The sequence below is a fragment of the Elephas maximus genome, chromosome 2, assembly GCF_024166365.1.
Source record: "Elephas maximus indicus isolate mEleMax1 chromosome 2, mEleMax1 primary haplotype, whole genome shotgun sequence".
NCBI classification, from domain to species: Eukaryota; Metazoa; Chordata; class Mammalia; order Proboscidea; family Elephantidae; genus Elephas; species Elephas maximus.
The window spans coordinates 58090398-58103891 of NC_064820.1; positions in this window are offsets into that span (position 1 = coordinate 58090398).

Below are 13494 nucleotides of genomic sequence, written 5' to 3' on the forward strand. Positions count from 1 at the left end.
GTTTCCTATATTCAGCATGACTTTGATGTGACAGAGGCCAGAGGTAGGGACAGGAGTAAGGGGACAGTGGCAACAGTGGAGACAAGGACCAGAGGGCTGTCCATGAAAATACAGAATAAAGAACTGGTAGGCTAATCTGTCTTTCAGATTAGCCTCTACTCTATTAGGAGGGCCTGGAAATAAGCTAGCCCAGGAATTGCCATCTACTGGGTGGAGTTTGCTCTATATTCACTTGGACTTACTTATCACAGTGGTTTTCAAACTATGCCTAAAGATCCATAGTGTTTTCCAGAGGTGTTTTAGGGACCCCTTTTCAATCAGATTGGCCCTACTTTGATTTATTTTGTACAAACGGAGGCTTGGAAACCTCTGGTCTAATTTTTTTACAGTGTACATGCTCTATCCCAAGCTCAGTGTACTTGGTAATTATTAAATTGTGTGTGTGTGTGTGTGTGTGTGTGTGTCGAGCTCACCTTTCTCTTTCATCACTTTGCTATCATCACCCCCTGTCCAAACCCCTACCAAAGGTGTAAGTCTCCCTTTCTCTGGTTGTTCTACCGCTGCCCATCCCCCCTACCTAATTCCAGAGCCAGTTCAATGAAGAAAAACTCTTCCCAGTATCCCTTCCTATTTTAATTCTCTTGAATCTCTTCTCCGGAGTATGGAAAAAATTATGCTATTATTGTTAGCAACGGTAATAATAATAAAGTGTGAAAATTGGCTGATAAGTTTTTACTTCCGTCAAACCTCTTAAAGAGAAACAGAAAACAAGGTTTTTTTTTCCTTGACTAAAATGATCACTTCTCTAAGGAAAGAACACAAGTTCTGGGCTTTGTGGGGGGAATGGGCAGGAAGGAGGAAGGTAGAGAATGTTCAGGTATGGTGTCTGGCTCACAGAAGTTGTTCCTCAAATGTTTGATCGTAGATGCTTTTCACTCAATACTGCAAACACGAACTCCAGTCTCTAGGATGAATATTTTATTTGCGTCCTGAGCTGTCTCTTGGCAATGTCGACAAAGCCATCACACAAACGATGTCCTGCGTCTGTCAGCTGTTCTGCTTATTTCCTGGGTTACCCAAGTACAGCACAGCAAACATGAGAACCAATGCTCTCGGAACCGGAAACTACAAAAACCAAACCATTGCTGTCGAGATGATTTTGACTCATGACAACCCCATGTGTTACAGAGTAGAATGACACTCCACAGGGTTTTCAATGGCTGTAATCTTTTCTTTTTTTTTTTTTGCTTTAAGTGAAAAGTTTATAGCTCAAGTTAGTTTCTCATACAAAAATTTATACACACATTGTTATGTGCCCCTAGTTGCTCTCCCTATAATGTGACAGCATGCCCCCCTTTTCCAGCTTGAATTTCCCCTGTCCATTCAACCAGCTCCTGTTCCTTTCTGCCCTCTCATCTAGCCTCTGAACGCAGGCTGCCCATTAATCTCATTTATCTACTTGCACTAAGAAGCACACTCTTTACAAGTGTCATTTTACATCTTACAGTCCAGTCTAATCTTTGTCTGAAGAGTTGGCTTCAGGAATGGTTTAAGTTCTGGATTAAGAGAGTCCGGGAGACATGTCTTCTGGGGTTCCTCCAGTCTTAGACCACTAAGTCTGGCCTTTTTACTAGAATTTGAGTTCTTCACCCCACTTTTCTCCTGCTCCATCAGGGACTCTCTCTTGTGTTCTTTGTCAGGGTGGTCATTGGTGGTAGCCGAGCACCATCCAGTTCTCCTGGTCTCAGGCTGATGGAGTCTGTGGTTTATGTGGCCCTTTCTGTCTCTTGGGCTCATATTTTCCTTGTGTCTTTGATGTTCATTCTCCTTTGCTGCAGGTGGATTAGGACCAATTGACGCATCTTAGATGGCCGCTTGCTAACTTTTAAGACCCGAGATGTCACTCACCAAAGTGGGATGCAGAACATTTTCTTAATAAGCTTTGTTATGCCACTTGACCTAGATGTCCACTGAAACCATGGTCCCCAGACCCCCACCCTGCTCTTCTGTACCTCAAAGTGTTTGGATGTATTCAGGAAACTTCTTAGCTTTTGGTTTAGTCCAGTTGTGCTGACTTCCTCTGTAATGTGTGTTGTCCTTCCCTTCACCTAAGATAATTCTTGTCTACAGCTGGTAACCAAAAGGTCAGCAGTTCGATTCTACCAAGAACTCCTTGGAAACCCTATGGAGCAGTTCTACTATGTCCTGTAGGGTCGCTATGTGTTGGAGCCAAAACGGGTTTGGTTTTTTGGTCTTTATCTGGTTAGTGAATACTCCTCTTCCTCCCTCCCCACCCTCATAATCATCAAGGAATGCTTTCTTCTTGTTTAAACTTTTTCTTGAGTTCTTGTAATACTGGTCCCATACAATATTTGTCCTTTTGCAACTGACTAATTTCACTCAGCATAATGCCTTCCAGATTCATCCATGTTAAGAGATGTTTCCCGGATTCATTCTTGTTCTTTATCGTTGGGTACTATCCCATTGTGTGAATATACCATAATTTGTTTATCCATTCATCCGTTGATGGGCACCTAGGTTGTTTCCATGTTTTTGCTATTGTGTACAGTGCTACAGTGAACATGGGTGTGCATATATCTACTCAAGTGAAGGCTCTTATTTCTCTAGGATATATTGCAAGGAGTGGGCCTGCTGGATCGTATGGTACTTCTATTTCTAGCTTTTTAAGGAAGCGCCAAATCAATTTCCAAAGTGATTGTACCAGCTTACATTCCCACCAGCAGTGTATAAGCGTTCCAGTCTCTCCACAACCTCATCAACATTTATTATTTTGTGTTTCTTGGATTAATGCTAGCCTCGTTGGGGTGAGCTGGTTATCTCATTGAAGTTTCGATTTGCATTTCTCTAATGGGTAATGATCGTGAGCATTTCCTCATGCATCTTTTAGCTGCCTGAATGTCCTCTTTGGTGAAGTACCTGTTCATATGCTTTGTCTATTTTTTAGTTGAATTATTCATCTTTTCATTGTTGAGGTATCTTGTAGATTTTAGAGACTAGACTCTGATCAGATTTGTAGTAGCCAAAATTTTTTTCCCAGTTTGTAGGTTGTCTTTTCACTCTTTTGGTGAAGGCTTTGGATGAGCATAAGTGTTTGGTTTTTAGGAGCACCCAGTTATCTGGTTTCTCTCGTGGTAGTTGTGCATTGTTAGTAATGTTTTGTATACTGTTTGTGCCATGTATTAGGGCTCCTAGTGTTGTCCTTATTTTTTCTTCCATGATCTTTGTCATTTTAGATTTTATATTTAGGTCTTTGGTCCATTTTGGTTTAGTTTTTGTGCCTGGTGTGAAGTATGGGTCTTCTTTCATTTTTTTTGCAGGTGGATATCCAGTTATGCCAGCACCATTTGTTAAAGAGACTGTCTTTTCCCCATTTAACGGACTTCAAGCCTTTGTCAAATATGACCTGCTCATAGATGGATGAGTTTATATCTGGATTCTCAATTCTGTTCCATTGGTCTATGTATCTGTTTTTGTACCAGTACCAGGCTGTTTTGTTTACTGTGGTGGTATAATAGGTTCTAAAATCGGGTAGAGTGAGGACTCCACTTTGTTATTCTTCTTCAGTAACCCTTTACTGATCCGGGGCCTCTTCCCTTTCCATATGAAGTTGGTGATTCGTTTCTCCATCTCTTCAATGGCTATAATCTTATAGAAGTAGATCACTTTATCTTTCTTCTTCAGCACCACTGGGTGGGTTTGAACGACCAACCTTTTGGTTAGTAGTTGAGCAAAGACCATTTGTGCCACCCAGGGACCAGGAGCATTTTAAAAAAAGACTCAAGACCAATTGTCCAGAAATATCTCTGCCAAGTGCTGTTTGGTCTGTGTTTGGATGTGTTCAGGCTCTGTAAGGCAGTGGTGGAGTATATCTTTTGTCAAGTTTGTTAGAAAGCTCTTCCTGATATTGAGCTGAAATCAGTCACTTCGTAGCTCCTTTCCATTGGCCTATGTCATCCTTGTGCAGGACTTGGAGCTAGCATGGAATTATTCTAATCTCCTTCCTCTCCATAACTCTTTGAATATTGGAAGACCTTGACCAAGTTCTTCCTGAGTCTTTTTTTTCTCCAGGCTCTCTCTCAATCTTTCAAATCTTGCCATGAAACACAGTTTCCAGATCAAAATTATCCCGGTCTTTCTCCCACCAATGAGCTTCACTTTCCTCCTCTGAAAGTGTGCTGCCTAGAATAGAAACACAGTGTGGCCTAACCAGTGCTAAAGAGAAGAGTCACGGCTCTGGCTGATTCCAGAGCCCACCGCTAGCAGTGTATCTTTGGTAAGTTACAACCATGGTTTCCTATATGCAAAATGGAAAGTCTCATACTAACTAGTAACGATTAAATAATAATAGTAGATAGTAAGTGACTTAATAATGCAAAGTGCCTACTGCAGTGCCTGGCATAAAGCTAGTGTTTGATACCTGATTTTCACTGTTATTTTTCTTCCATTAACATAGCTTCCCACTGAATTATATTTTTAGGTGATGTGATGGTTAAAATCATATGTCAACTTGGCTAGGCTGTGATTCTCAGTGTTTGGCAGTTGTATAATGTTGTGATCACTTTCCTGTTGAAATCTAATACATGATCATCCCCATAATGGAATCTGCTGAGTGGTACTGGCGGGGGTAGGACTTGTGGTGGCTCCCTGCCCCTTCAGCCTTTATTTCTCCACCCTCCTTCACCTACTTCCTGCCTGCTCACCTTGCTGGGGCTTTTGCTTTTTGTAGATCCTGCAGCTGGCTCCTGTTTGTCTGGCCTCTGGTTCTTGGGACTTGAGCTAGAAGCTTACCTGCTAATCTTGAGATTTGTCAGTTTTAACAGCCTGCTATAGCTCTGCTTTCCAGTCTGCCGATCTTGAGTACCCAGCCCCTGTGGCTATGTGAATCAGGAGAATCTTCTTTCCTCACCCACAGACTTGGGATGTACAACTTCTAAAAACCACCTGAGCCATTTCCTTGATATAAATTTCTCTCTCTCTCTCTATACATATATATACACTTACATATATACATAAGTATATACATATATATATACCCTTACTGGTTTTGCTTCTCTAGAGAACCCAGCTGCCATGGATTGAACTGTGTTCTCCAAAAATGTCTGTCAGCTTGTCTAGGTCATGATTCCTAGTGTTGTGTAGTTGTCCACCATTTTGTCATCTGATATGATTTTCCTGTGTGATGTAAATCCTATCACTATGATCAAAAAAAAAGTGGGATGGATTAGCAGCAGTTATGTTAATGAGATCTACAGAATTGAATATTGTCTTAAGCCAATCTCGTTTGAGATATGGGGGGCAGGGAAAAATGAGCAGACAGACATGTGGACCTCATACCACAAAGAAGGCAATGCTGGGAGCAGAGCATGTCTTTTGGACCTAAGGTTCCTGTGCAGAGAATCTCCTAGTCCAAGGGAGGATCGATGACAGAGACCTTCCTTCAGAGTCAGCAGGCAGAGAGAGGAAGTCTTTCCTTGGGGCTGGTGCCCTGAGTTTGGATTTCTAGCCTGTTGGACTATGGGAGAATAAATTTCTCTTTGTTGAAGCCATCGACCTGTGGTATTTCTATTACAGCAGCCCAAGATAACTAAGGCACCAGCCTAAGATATTTGGTACTGAGAGTGTTTCTAGAGAAAACAAAATTGTAAGGATGAATTTTCTAAATTGGTACTCAGGTCTAGTTAGTCTTAAAGATGTTCATGACTCTGCTTCCAGTAGTAAAGAGGGCACTGCTAATCCATGGCATGAGGTGGCAATTTAAATATGAAAAATATCACCACCAATAGATCAGGTATTGGTGAAATACGAGGTTTTGGGTGATTTCATGTATAACACCTTTCTACAATTTTGTCATAATAAGAAGTATAAGGAACCTGGTTGGCAGACCTTACTTTCACTAGACAAACTGGTGAAAGAGATGAGCTGAGGGCTTCAGAGTCAAAGCTCAAGTGCCCCATAAACGACCTCAAAGTTTCCACTTGTGCCTTGAAAGAAAGTCTTACTTCTTATAGTATCTGAGCTGATATTGCCAAAAACCAAACCCAGAGTCTTATTGTAAGAGTGGCTGAATTACAATACCCACTCAACTGCCAATTTCAAGAGATGTCTGAAGTTAAAGTTAAAGTAAGGCATTGATTGGGAAGAATTGGGATGCTGAAACCTGGGAGGGGCATACGTGGGCAGAAAATCAGGAAGCTGGAGACATGAGCCCCTAAATTCCATTGGATCACTCCTGCCAACAGAATCAGTAGCCCCTCCACTCCCATCTAATGAAATTAACCCAGCTACATCTAAATCACCTTTGTCTAAATCACCTTTGTCTGAGTCATTGCCTGGGACATCATCTGAGGCAGATGCTTTACAAGACAATGCTGAATGTTTCCAAAACATTTCCTCACCAATTTTGACTTCTAGACTTATAACTAGACTTAAGCCCCAGCGAGCCCCAAAAGGTGAAGTACAAAGTATAACCCAGAAAGTTTCACAACACTCTAAAAGGACTGCTTGATTTTCTAATATGTACAAACAGAGACCTGAAGAATATGTGTAGGGATGGCTATTAGGGGTGAGAGATAATAGTGGGAGGAATATAAAGATGGATCAGTCTGACTTTATTGATATGGGCTCACTAAGCACAGATTCTTCATTCAGTGTTTCAGCTCGAGTAGTTAGGAAAGGATATAAAAGCTCATTTGGTTGGGTTGCTGAAGCATGGCTTGTGCAGTGGCTTACACTAAATCAAGTTGAAGTACCAGACCTGCCTTGGTATACTGTAGAAGAGGGTGTTCAAAGGCCCAGGCAAATCGGCATGTTAGAGTGTATTTATCAGGTTAGACCCACAGACCCATATATGGAGGGTCTTTTACTACAACAGTGAGGAAAATATTTGTGAAGGGAGCTCCAGCATCCTTGAAGACTGCTGTGGTTGCTATTTTATTTAAGTCAGATTTGCCCTAACTGAATTAAGACACCTAACTACAATGGGGCTGATTGGAGTCTGTGGTGGTAGGGGCTAAGTGGCAGCACTCAATGGACAAAGACAACATGAACATGGTTATCATAAGGGACAACAGAGTCAAAGCAGAAATCAGAATAGTCTGACTCATATGGACTTATGGCATTGGCTACTTAGTCATGGTATCCCTAGGAGTGAAATAAGTAGGAAACCTACTACATATCTATTTGATCTGTGCAAGCACATGAATTATAGGTCAAGTGAACAGCAGTCTAACTAGAATGACCAGAATAGAGAGTCACAGCCCCTCAATCAATTCCCAGACTTGAGCAAATTTACAGATCCACAACCCCTTGATTGAAGGGGAGGCTGGGTCCCTTTGAGGAAGGACTCCATTACACTGTCAAAAATGTATGCTGTTAATCTTTCTCCCAGCCTTCCCCAAAGGGATCTACAACCTTTTACGAGAATGATTGTTCATTGGGGAAAAGGAAATAATCAGACTTTGGGGGAATTACTGGGTACTGGCTCTGAACTGACACTAATTCCAGGAGACCCAAAACGTCACTGTGGCCCACCAGTCAGAGTGGGAGCATATGGAATTCAGGTTATTAATGGAGTCTTAGCTCATGTCAGTCTCACAATAGATCCAGTGGGTCCCTGAACCCATCCTGTAGTGACTTCCCCAGTTCCAGAATGCATAATTGGATATACTCAGCAACTGGCAGAACCCCCACACTGGATTCCTGACAAATGGAGTAAAGGCTATTATGGTAGGAAAAGCCCGGTGGAAGCCATTAGAACTTCCCCTACCTAGGAAAATAGTAAACCAAAAGCAATACCTCATTCCTGGAGGGATTGCAGAGATTACTGCCACCACCAAGGACTTGAAGGGTGCAGGGGTGGTGATTCCCACCATATCCCCATTCAGCTCGCCTATTTGGCCTGTGCAAAAAACAGATGGATCTTGGAGAAAGACAGTGGATTACCAAACACTTAACCAGGTGGTGACTTCAACTGCAGCTGCTGTTCTAGATGTAGTCTCATTGCTTGAGCAAATTAACACATCTGGTGCCTCGTATGCAGCTATCGATCCAGGTAAAGCCTTTTTCTCCATACCTGTTTTGAAGGACTGTCAGACACAGTTTGCCTTTAGCTGGCAGGGCCAGTTTCAGTTGCTATCTCAGGGCTACATCAAGTCTCCAGCCCTATGTCATAATTTAGTCCACAGGTAACTTGATTACCTTTCCCTTCTGCAGGACATTGCACTGGTCCATTGCATTGAATACATTATGCTGATTGGACCTAGTAAGAAAGAGGTGTTAATGACTCTGGACTTATTGGTAAAACATTTGCATGCTAGAAGGTGGGAAATTAATCCCACGAAAATTCAGACACCTTCCACCTCAGTGAAATTTCTTGGGGTCCAGTGGTGTGGAGCATGTTGAGATATTCCTTCTAAAGTGAAGGATAAGTTATTATATCTGGCCCCTCCCACAACTAAAAAGGAGGCACAACACCTAGTGGGCCTCTTTGGATTTTGAAGGCAGCATATTCCTCATTAGGGTGTGCTACTCCGGGCTATTTATCTAAAAAAAAAAAAAATTTGTCTAGTGACTCCAAAATCTGCTAGTTTTGAGCAGGGTCCAGAACAAGAGAAAGCTCTGCAACAGGTTCAGGCTGCTCTGCCACTCAGACCATATGATCCGGGTGATCCAATGGCACATGAAGTGTCTGTGACAGATAGAGACGCTGTTTAGAGTCTTTGGCAGGCCCCGACTGATGAATTCACAGTGCAGACCCTTGGAATTTTGGAGCAAAATCTTGCTATCTTCCACAGATAACTACTCTCCTTTTGAGAAACAGCTTTTGGTTATTCCTGGGCCTTAGTAGAGACACAACACTTAACCATGGGACACCAAGCCACCAGGTAGCTGGAGCTGCCCATCATGAACTGGGTGTTGTCTGACTCACAAAAGGCATAAAGTTGGACGTGCACAGCAGCACTCCATCATTAAATGGAAGTGGTATATATGAGATCGGGCCTGAGCAGGACCTGAAAGCACAGGTAAATTGCATGAGGAAGTCACCTAAATCCCCATGGTCTCCACTCCCATCACATTACCTTCCATCTCCCAGTTTGCACCTATGGCCTCATGGGGATTTCCTTAGGAGCAGTTGACTGAGGAAGAGAAAACTTGTGACTGGTTTACAGATGATTCTGTGCTATATGCAGGCACCATTTGAAAGTGGACAGCCGCAGCACTACAACCCCTTTCTGGGACCTCCCTGAAGGACAGTGGTGAAGGGAAATCCTCCCAATGGGCGGAACTCCAAGCAGTGCACCTGTTTGTTCACTTTTCTTGGAAGGAGAAATGGCCAGATGTGCAACTGTATACTGATTCAAGGGCTGTGGGCAATGGTTTGGCTGGATGGTAAGGGGCTTGGAAGAACATGATTCGAAAATTAGAGACAAGGATTTGTGGGGAAGAGGTATGTGGGTAGACCTCTCTGAATAGGCCAAAGAAGTGACGATATTTGTGTCTCATGTGAATACTCACCAAAGGGTAACCTCAGCAGAGGAGGATGTTAGCAATCAAGTGGATAGAATGACACACTCTGTGGAAACCACTCATCCTCTTCCTCTAGCTGCTCCTGTCATTCATCAATGGGCTCATGAACAAAGTGGCCGTGGTGGCAGGAATGGAGGTTATGCATGGGCCCAGCAACACGGACTTCCACTCACCAAAGGTGACTTGGCTACAGCTGCTGCTGAGTGCCCAATCTGCTAGCAGCAGAGACCAACACTGAGACCCCGATTTGGCACCCTCCTTCGAGGTGATCAGCCAGCAACCTGGTGGCAAGCTGATTACATTGGTCTACTTCTATCATGAAAAGGGGAGTATTTTGTTCTTATTGAAATAGATGCTTACTCTGGATATGGATTTGCCTTCCCTGTATGCAATGTTTCTGCCAAAACTACCATCCATGAACTTACAGAATGCCATATCTACCGTCATGGTATCCCACACAGCTTTCCCTCAGATCAAGGGACTCACTTCACAGCAAATGAAGCATAGCAGTGGGCCCGTGTTCATGGAATTCACTGGTCTCACCATGTTGTTCCCCATCATCCGGGAGCAGGTGGCTTGACAGAAAAATGGAATGGCCTCCTGAAGACACAATTACAGAGCCAGGTAGGCAGCAATACCTTGCAGGGTTGGGGCAATGTTCTCCAGGAGGCTGTATATGCTCTAAATGAGTGTCCAATATATGGTGCTGTGTTTCCAATAGCCAAGATTCATGGGTCTAGGAAGTAAGGGGTAGAAATGGAGTGGCACAATTCACTATTACCCCTAGTGACCCACTCACAAGATTTTTGCTTCCTGCCCCCACGAACTTACACTCTGTAGGTCTAGAGGTCTTAGTACCAAAAGGAGGACACATCACTGATTCCACTGAACTGGAAGCTAAGAATGCCACTTAGCAGCTTTGCGCTCCTTATGCCTCTGGATCGACAGGCAAAGGAGGGTGTGATCGACCCTGATTACCAAGAGGAATTCAGATTGATATTACATAATGGAGGTAGAGAAGAGTATGTCAGGAATGCAGGAGATCCCTCAGGGCATCTCTTAGTACTACCACACCCTGTCACTAAAGTCAACAGAAAACTACAGCAACCCAATTCCGAAACGACTACTAATGACCCAGACACTTCAAGAATGAAGGTTTGGGTCACCCCACCAGGCAAAGAATCACGATCAGCTGAGGTGCTTGCTGAGGGCAAAGGGAGTACGGAACAGTTGGTGGAAAAAGGTGGTTCTAAATACCAGTTGCAGAAAAGAGGACGGTAATTGTTATGAGTACTTCTGATTTGTATGTATGCCTCAAATATTTTGTTTTATTCACATATAAAATATAAGATGTAAATGGACTAGTACATTTTCGGTTGTACGTCCTTTAGTTGTATCCTGTTAGGTGCGTGTATGACTTCGTAACTGTCTTTATTCAGAGATTATATATGGTTTAGGGAGATGTGTATAGGTGCCAAGTTGACAAGGCTTGGACTGTGATGGTTAAGATTGTGTGTCAACTTGGCTGAGCCATGATTCTCAGTGTTTTGGCAGTTGTATAATGTTGTGATCACTTCTCTGTTGAAATTTGATGTGTGATCACCCCCATGATGGATTCTGCTGTGTGGTACTGGCCGGGGTGAGGCCTGTAGTGGCTCACCACCCCCTCAGCCTTCATCTGTCTGCCCTCCTTTGCCTACTTCCTGCCTGCTCACCTTGCTGGGATTTTTCCTCATTATAGATCTTGCAGCTGTCTCCTGTTCACCTGACCTCTGATTTTTGGGACTTGAGCTTGCCTGGTGATCTTGCGATTCATAGATCTTCACAGTCTGCTATAACCCTGCTCTCTGCCCTGCTGATCTTGGGTTTGCCAGCTCCTGCAGCTATGTGAATCAGGAGAATCATCTTTCCCACCCCACTGAATCAGAACATACAACCTCTAAAAACCACCTGAGCCACTTCCTTGATAGAAATCTCTCTCTCTCTTTCTATATATATGTATATATACACACACTTATTTCACTGGTTTTGCTGCCCTAGAGAACCCAGCCTAAGACAGGTGATAACATTGCACTGTTGACTCAGAAGTTTCATTCAAGAGTGAATTTAGGAAAAGCGGTTCTAAGCCATGGCTTTCCCATTCTTTATCCAGGCATCTTTTTTTCCTCAACATCTTTTTTTCCATTTATTCTATAAAATTGTATCTGTTATGGTACCTGGCTATAACCCATGGGTGCTCTGACAGGGAACACAACAGGGAATCCCTGATGGAACAGGAGAACAGTGAGATGCAGACCTCAAATTCTTGTAAAAAGACCAGATGTAATGGCCTGAGACTAGAGGGACTCCAGAGGTCATGATCCCTGGACCCTCTGTTAGCCCAAGACAGGAACCATTCCTGAAGCCAACTCTTCAGACAAGGATTGGACTGGATTATATAAAACAGAAAATGATACTGGTGAGGAGTGAGCTTCTTGGTTCAAGTTGACTCATGAGACTATGTGGGCAGTTCCTGTCTGGAGGTGAGATGAGAAGCAGAGGGGAACAGGAGCTGGATGAATGGACATGGGGAATACAAGGTGGAGAGAAGGAGTATGCTGTCTCATTAGGGGGAGAGCAGCTAGGAGTACATAGCAAGGTGTGTATAAGTTTTTGTGTGAGAGACTGACTTGATTTTTAAAGTTTCACTTAAAGCGTAATAAATAAAATGATAAATTAAAACATTCAGAAAAATTTTATTTGTTAAATTCAGGCTATTGGTTAATGTCAACAAATTTAATAAAGAATCCCTCTCTATCTTTTTGTAAATAACTAATGCAAATATTTGTAGAGTTGTGGTAAAGAACCAAGCCTTGTTTTCACTAGGAAGTTTCCTTTAGCATGATTCTAATCTATTATTAACCAGCACCCTTTGATTAAATTTACCTAACCTGTAAATAATTCTCTTAATTTCATTTTATCTTTTGAATAATTTTTCCTCTTGAACAAAAGTATATGATGAAAATTTTGTCAAATGACTTGGGCAAGTCCAGAAACGCCATGGCTACCCTGTTTTCCTTCTCTACCAACCTAGTAAGCGATCACAATAGAAAAGGTGGCTAGCCTGAAAGGAAAACATAAAACTTGTTCTTAAGGAACGTCTGCATGCTCTACTGGTCACAGCTCTCTCACTTGTGTACTCATGTTGTTGCCAGCTGCCAATGAATCAGCCCTTCGCTCATGGCAACTCCATGCACAACTGAATGAACCTGTCTGGTCGTGTGCCATCCTTATGATCAGTTGCAGATTGGACCATTGTGATCCACAGAGTTTTCACTGGCTGATTTTCAGAAGTAGATTTCCTCATTGAGGAATAGAATTTAAGCTTTTTCTAAAAGAATTTTACTCAATTAATTAAGGTAAATGCTAGCAGCCGATGCAGAAAAGTCCTCATGTCTCAGTGGCTTAACCGTGTGGAAGTTCATTATTTCTCACTCATGTAAAGCCTGTAAGGGGCATTCCTGATCAGCAGGCAGGCTGACCTCCAAACAGTAATTCAAGGCCCTAGGCTCCTTCCATATGTGGTTCTTTGGTCTTCCTAACTGGTACACATGACACAAAGGGTAATGTAAGATTAAATGAAAAGATTTCAGTAGAGAGAAAGAAGAGAAGAGAACTTCAGACTGACAAGGGAAAAGACAGAAAAATAAAAGTAGAGATGCAAAGAATTATACAGTATGTGGCACACACTAACTAGGTTGTATGGGGAAGGCTTCTAGACAGGAACTGGGCCTTCAGTTAAAGGAAGCAGCTGACCTACAGCAATGACCCAAGGAGAGAGTGGGAAAATACATACCCTAGTCTCACTCCTCTCCTCCAGGGTCCCAAATAGAATAAGTAGCCATAAAGCAAGAGAGGCCACTGATGCCATCAATACAGGTCAGCCTTTCAGGACACACAGCAAGGAGA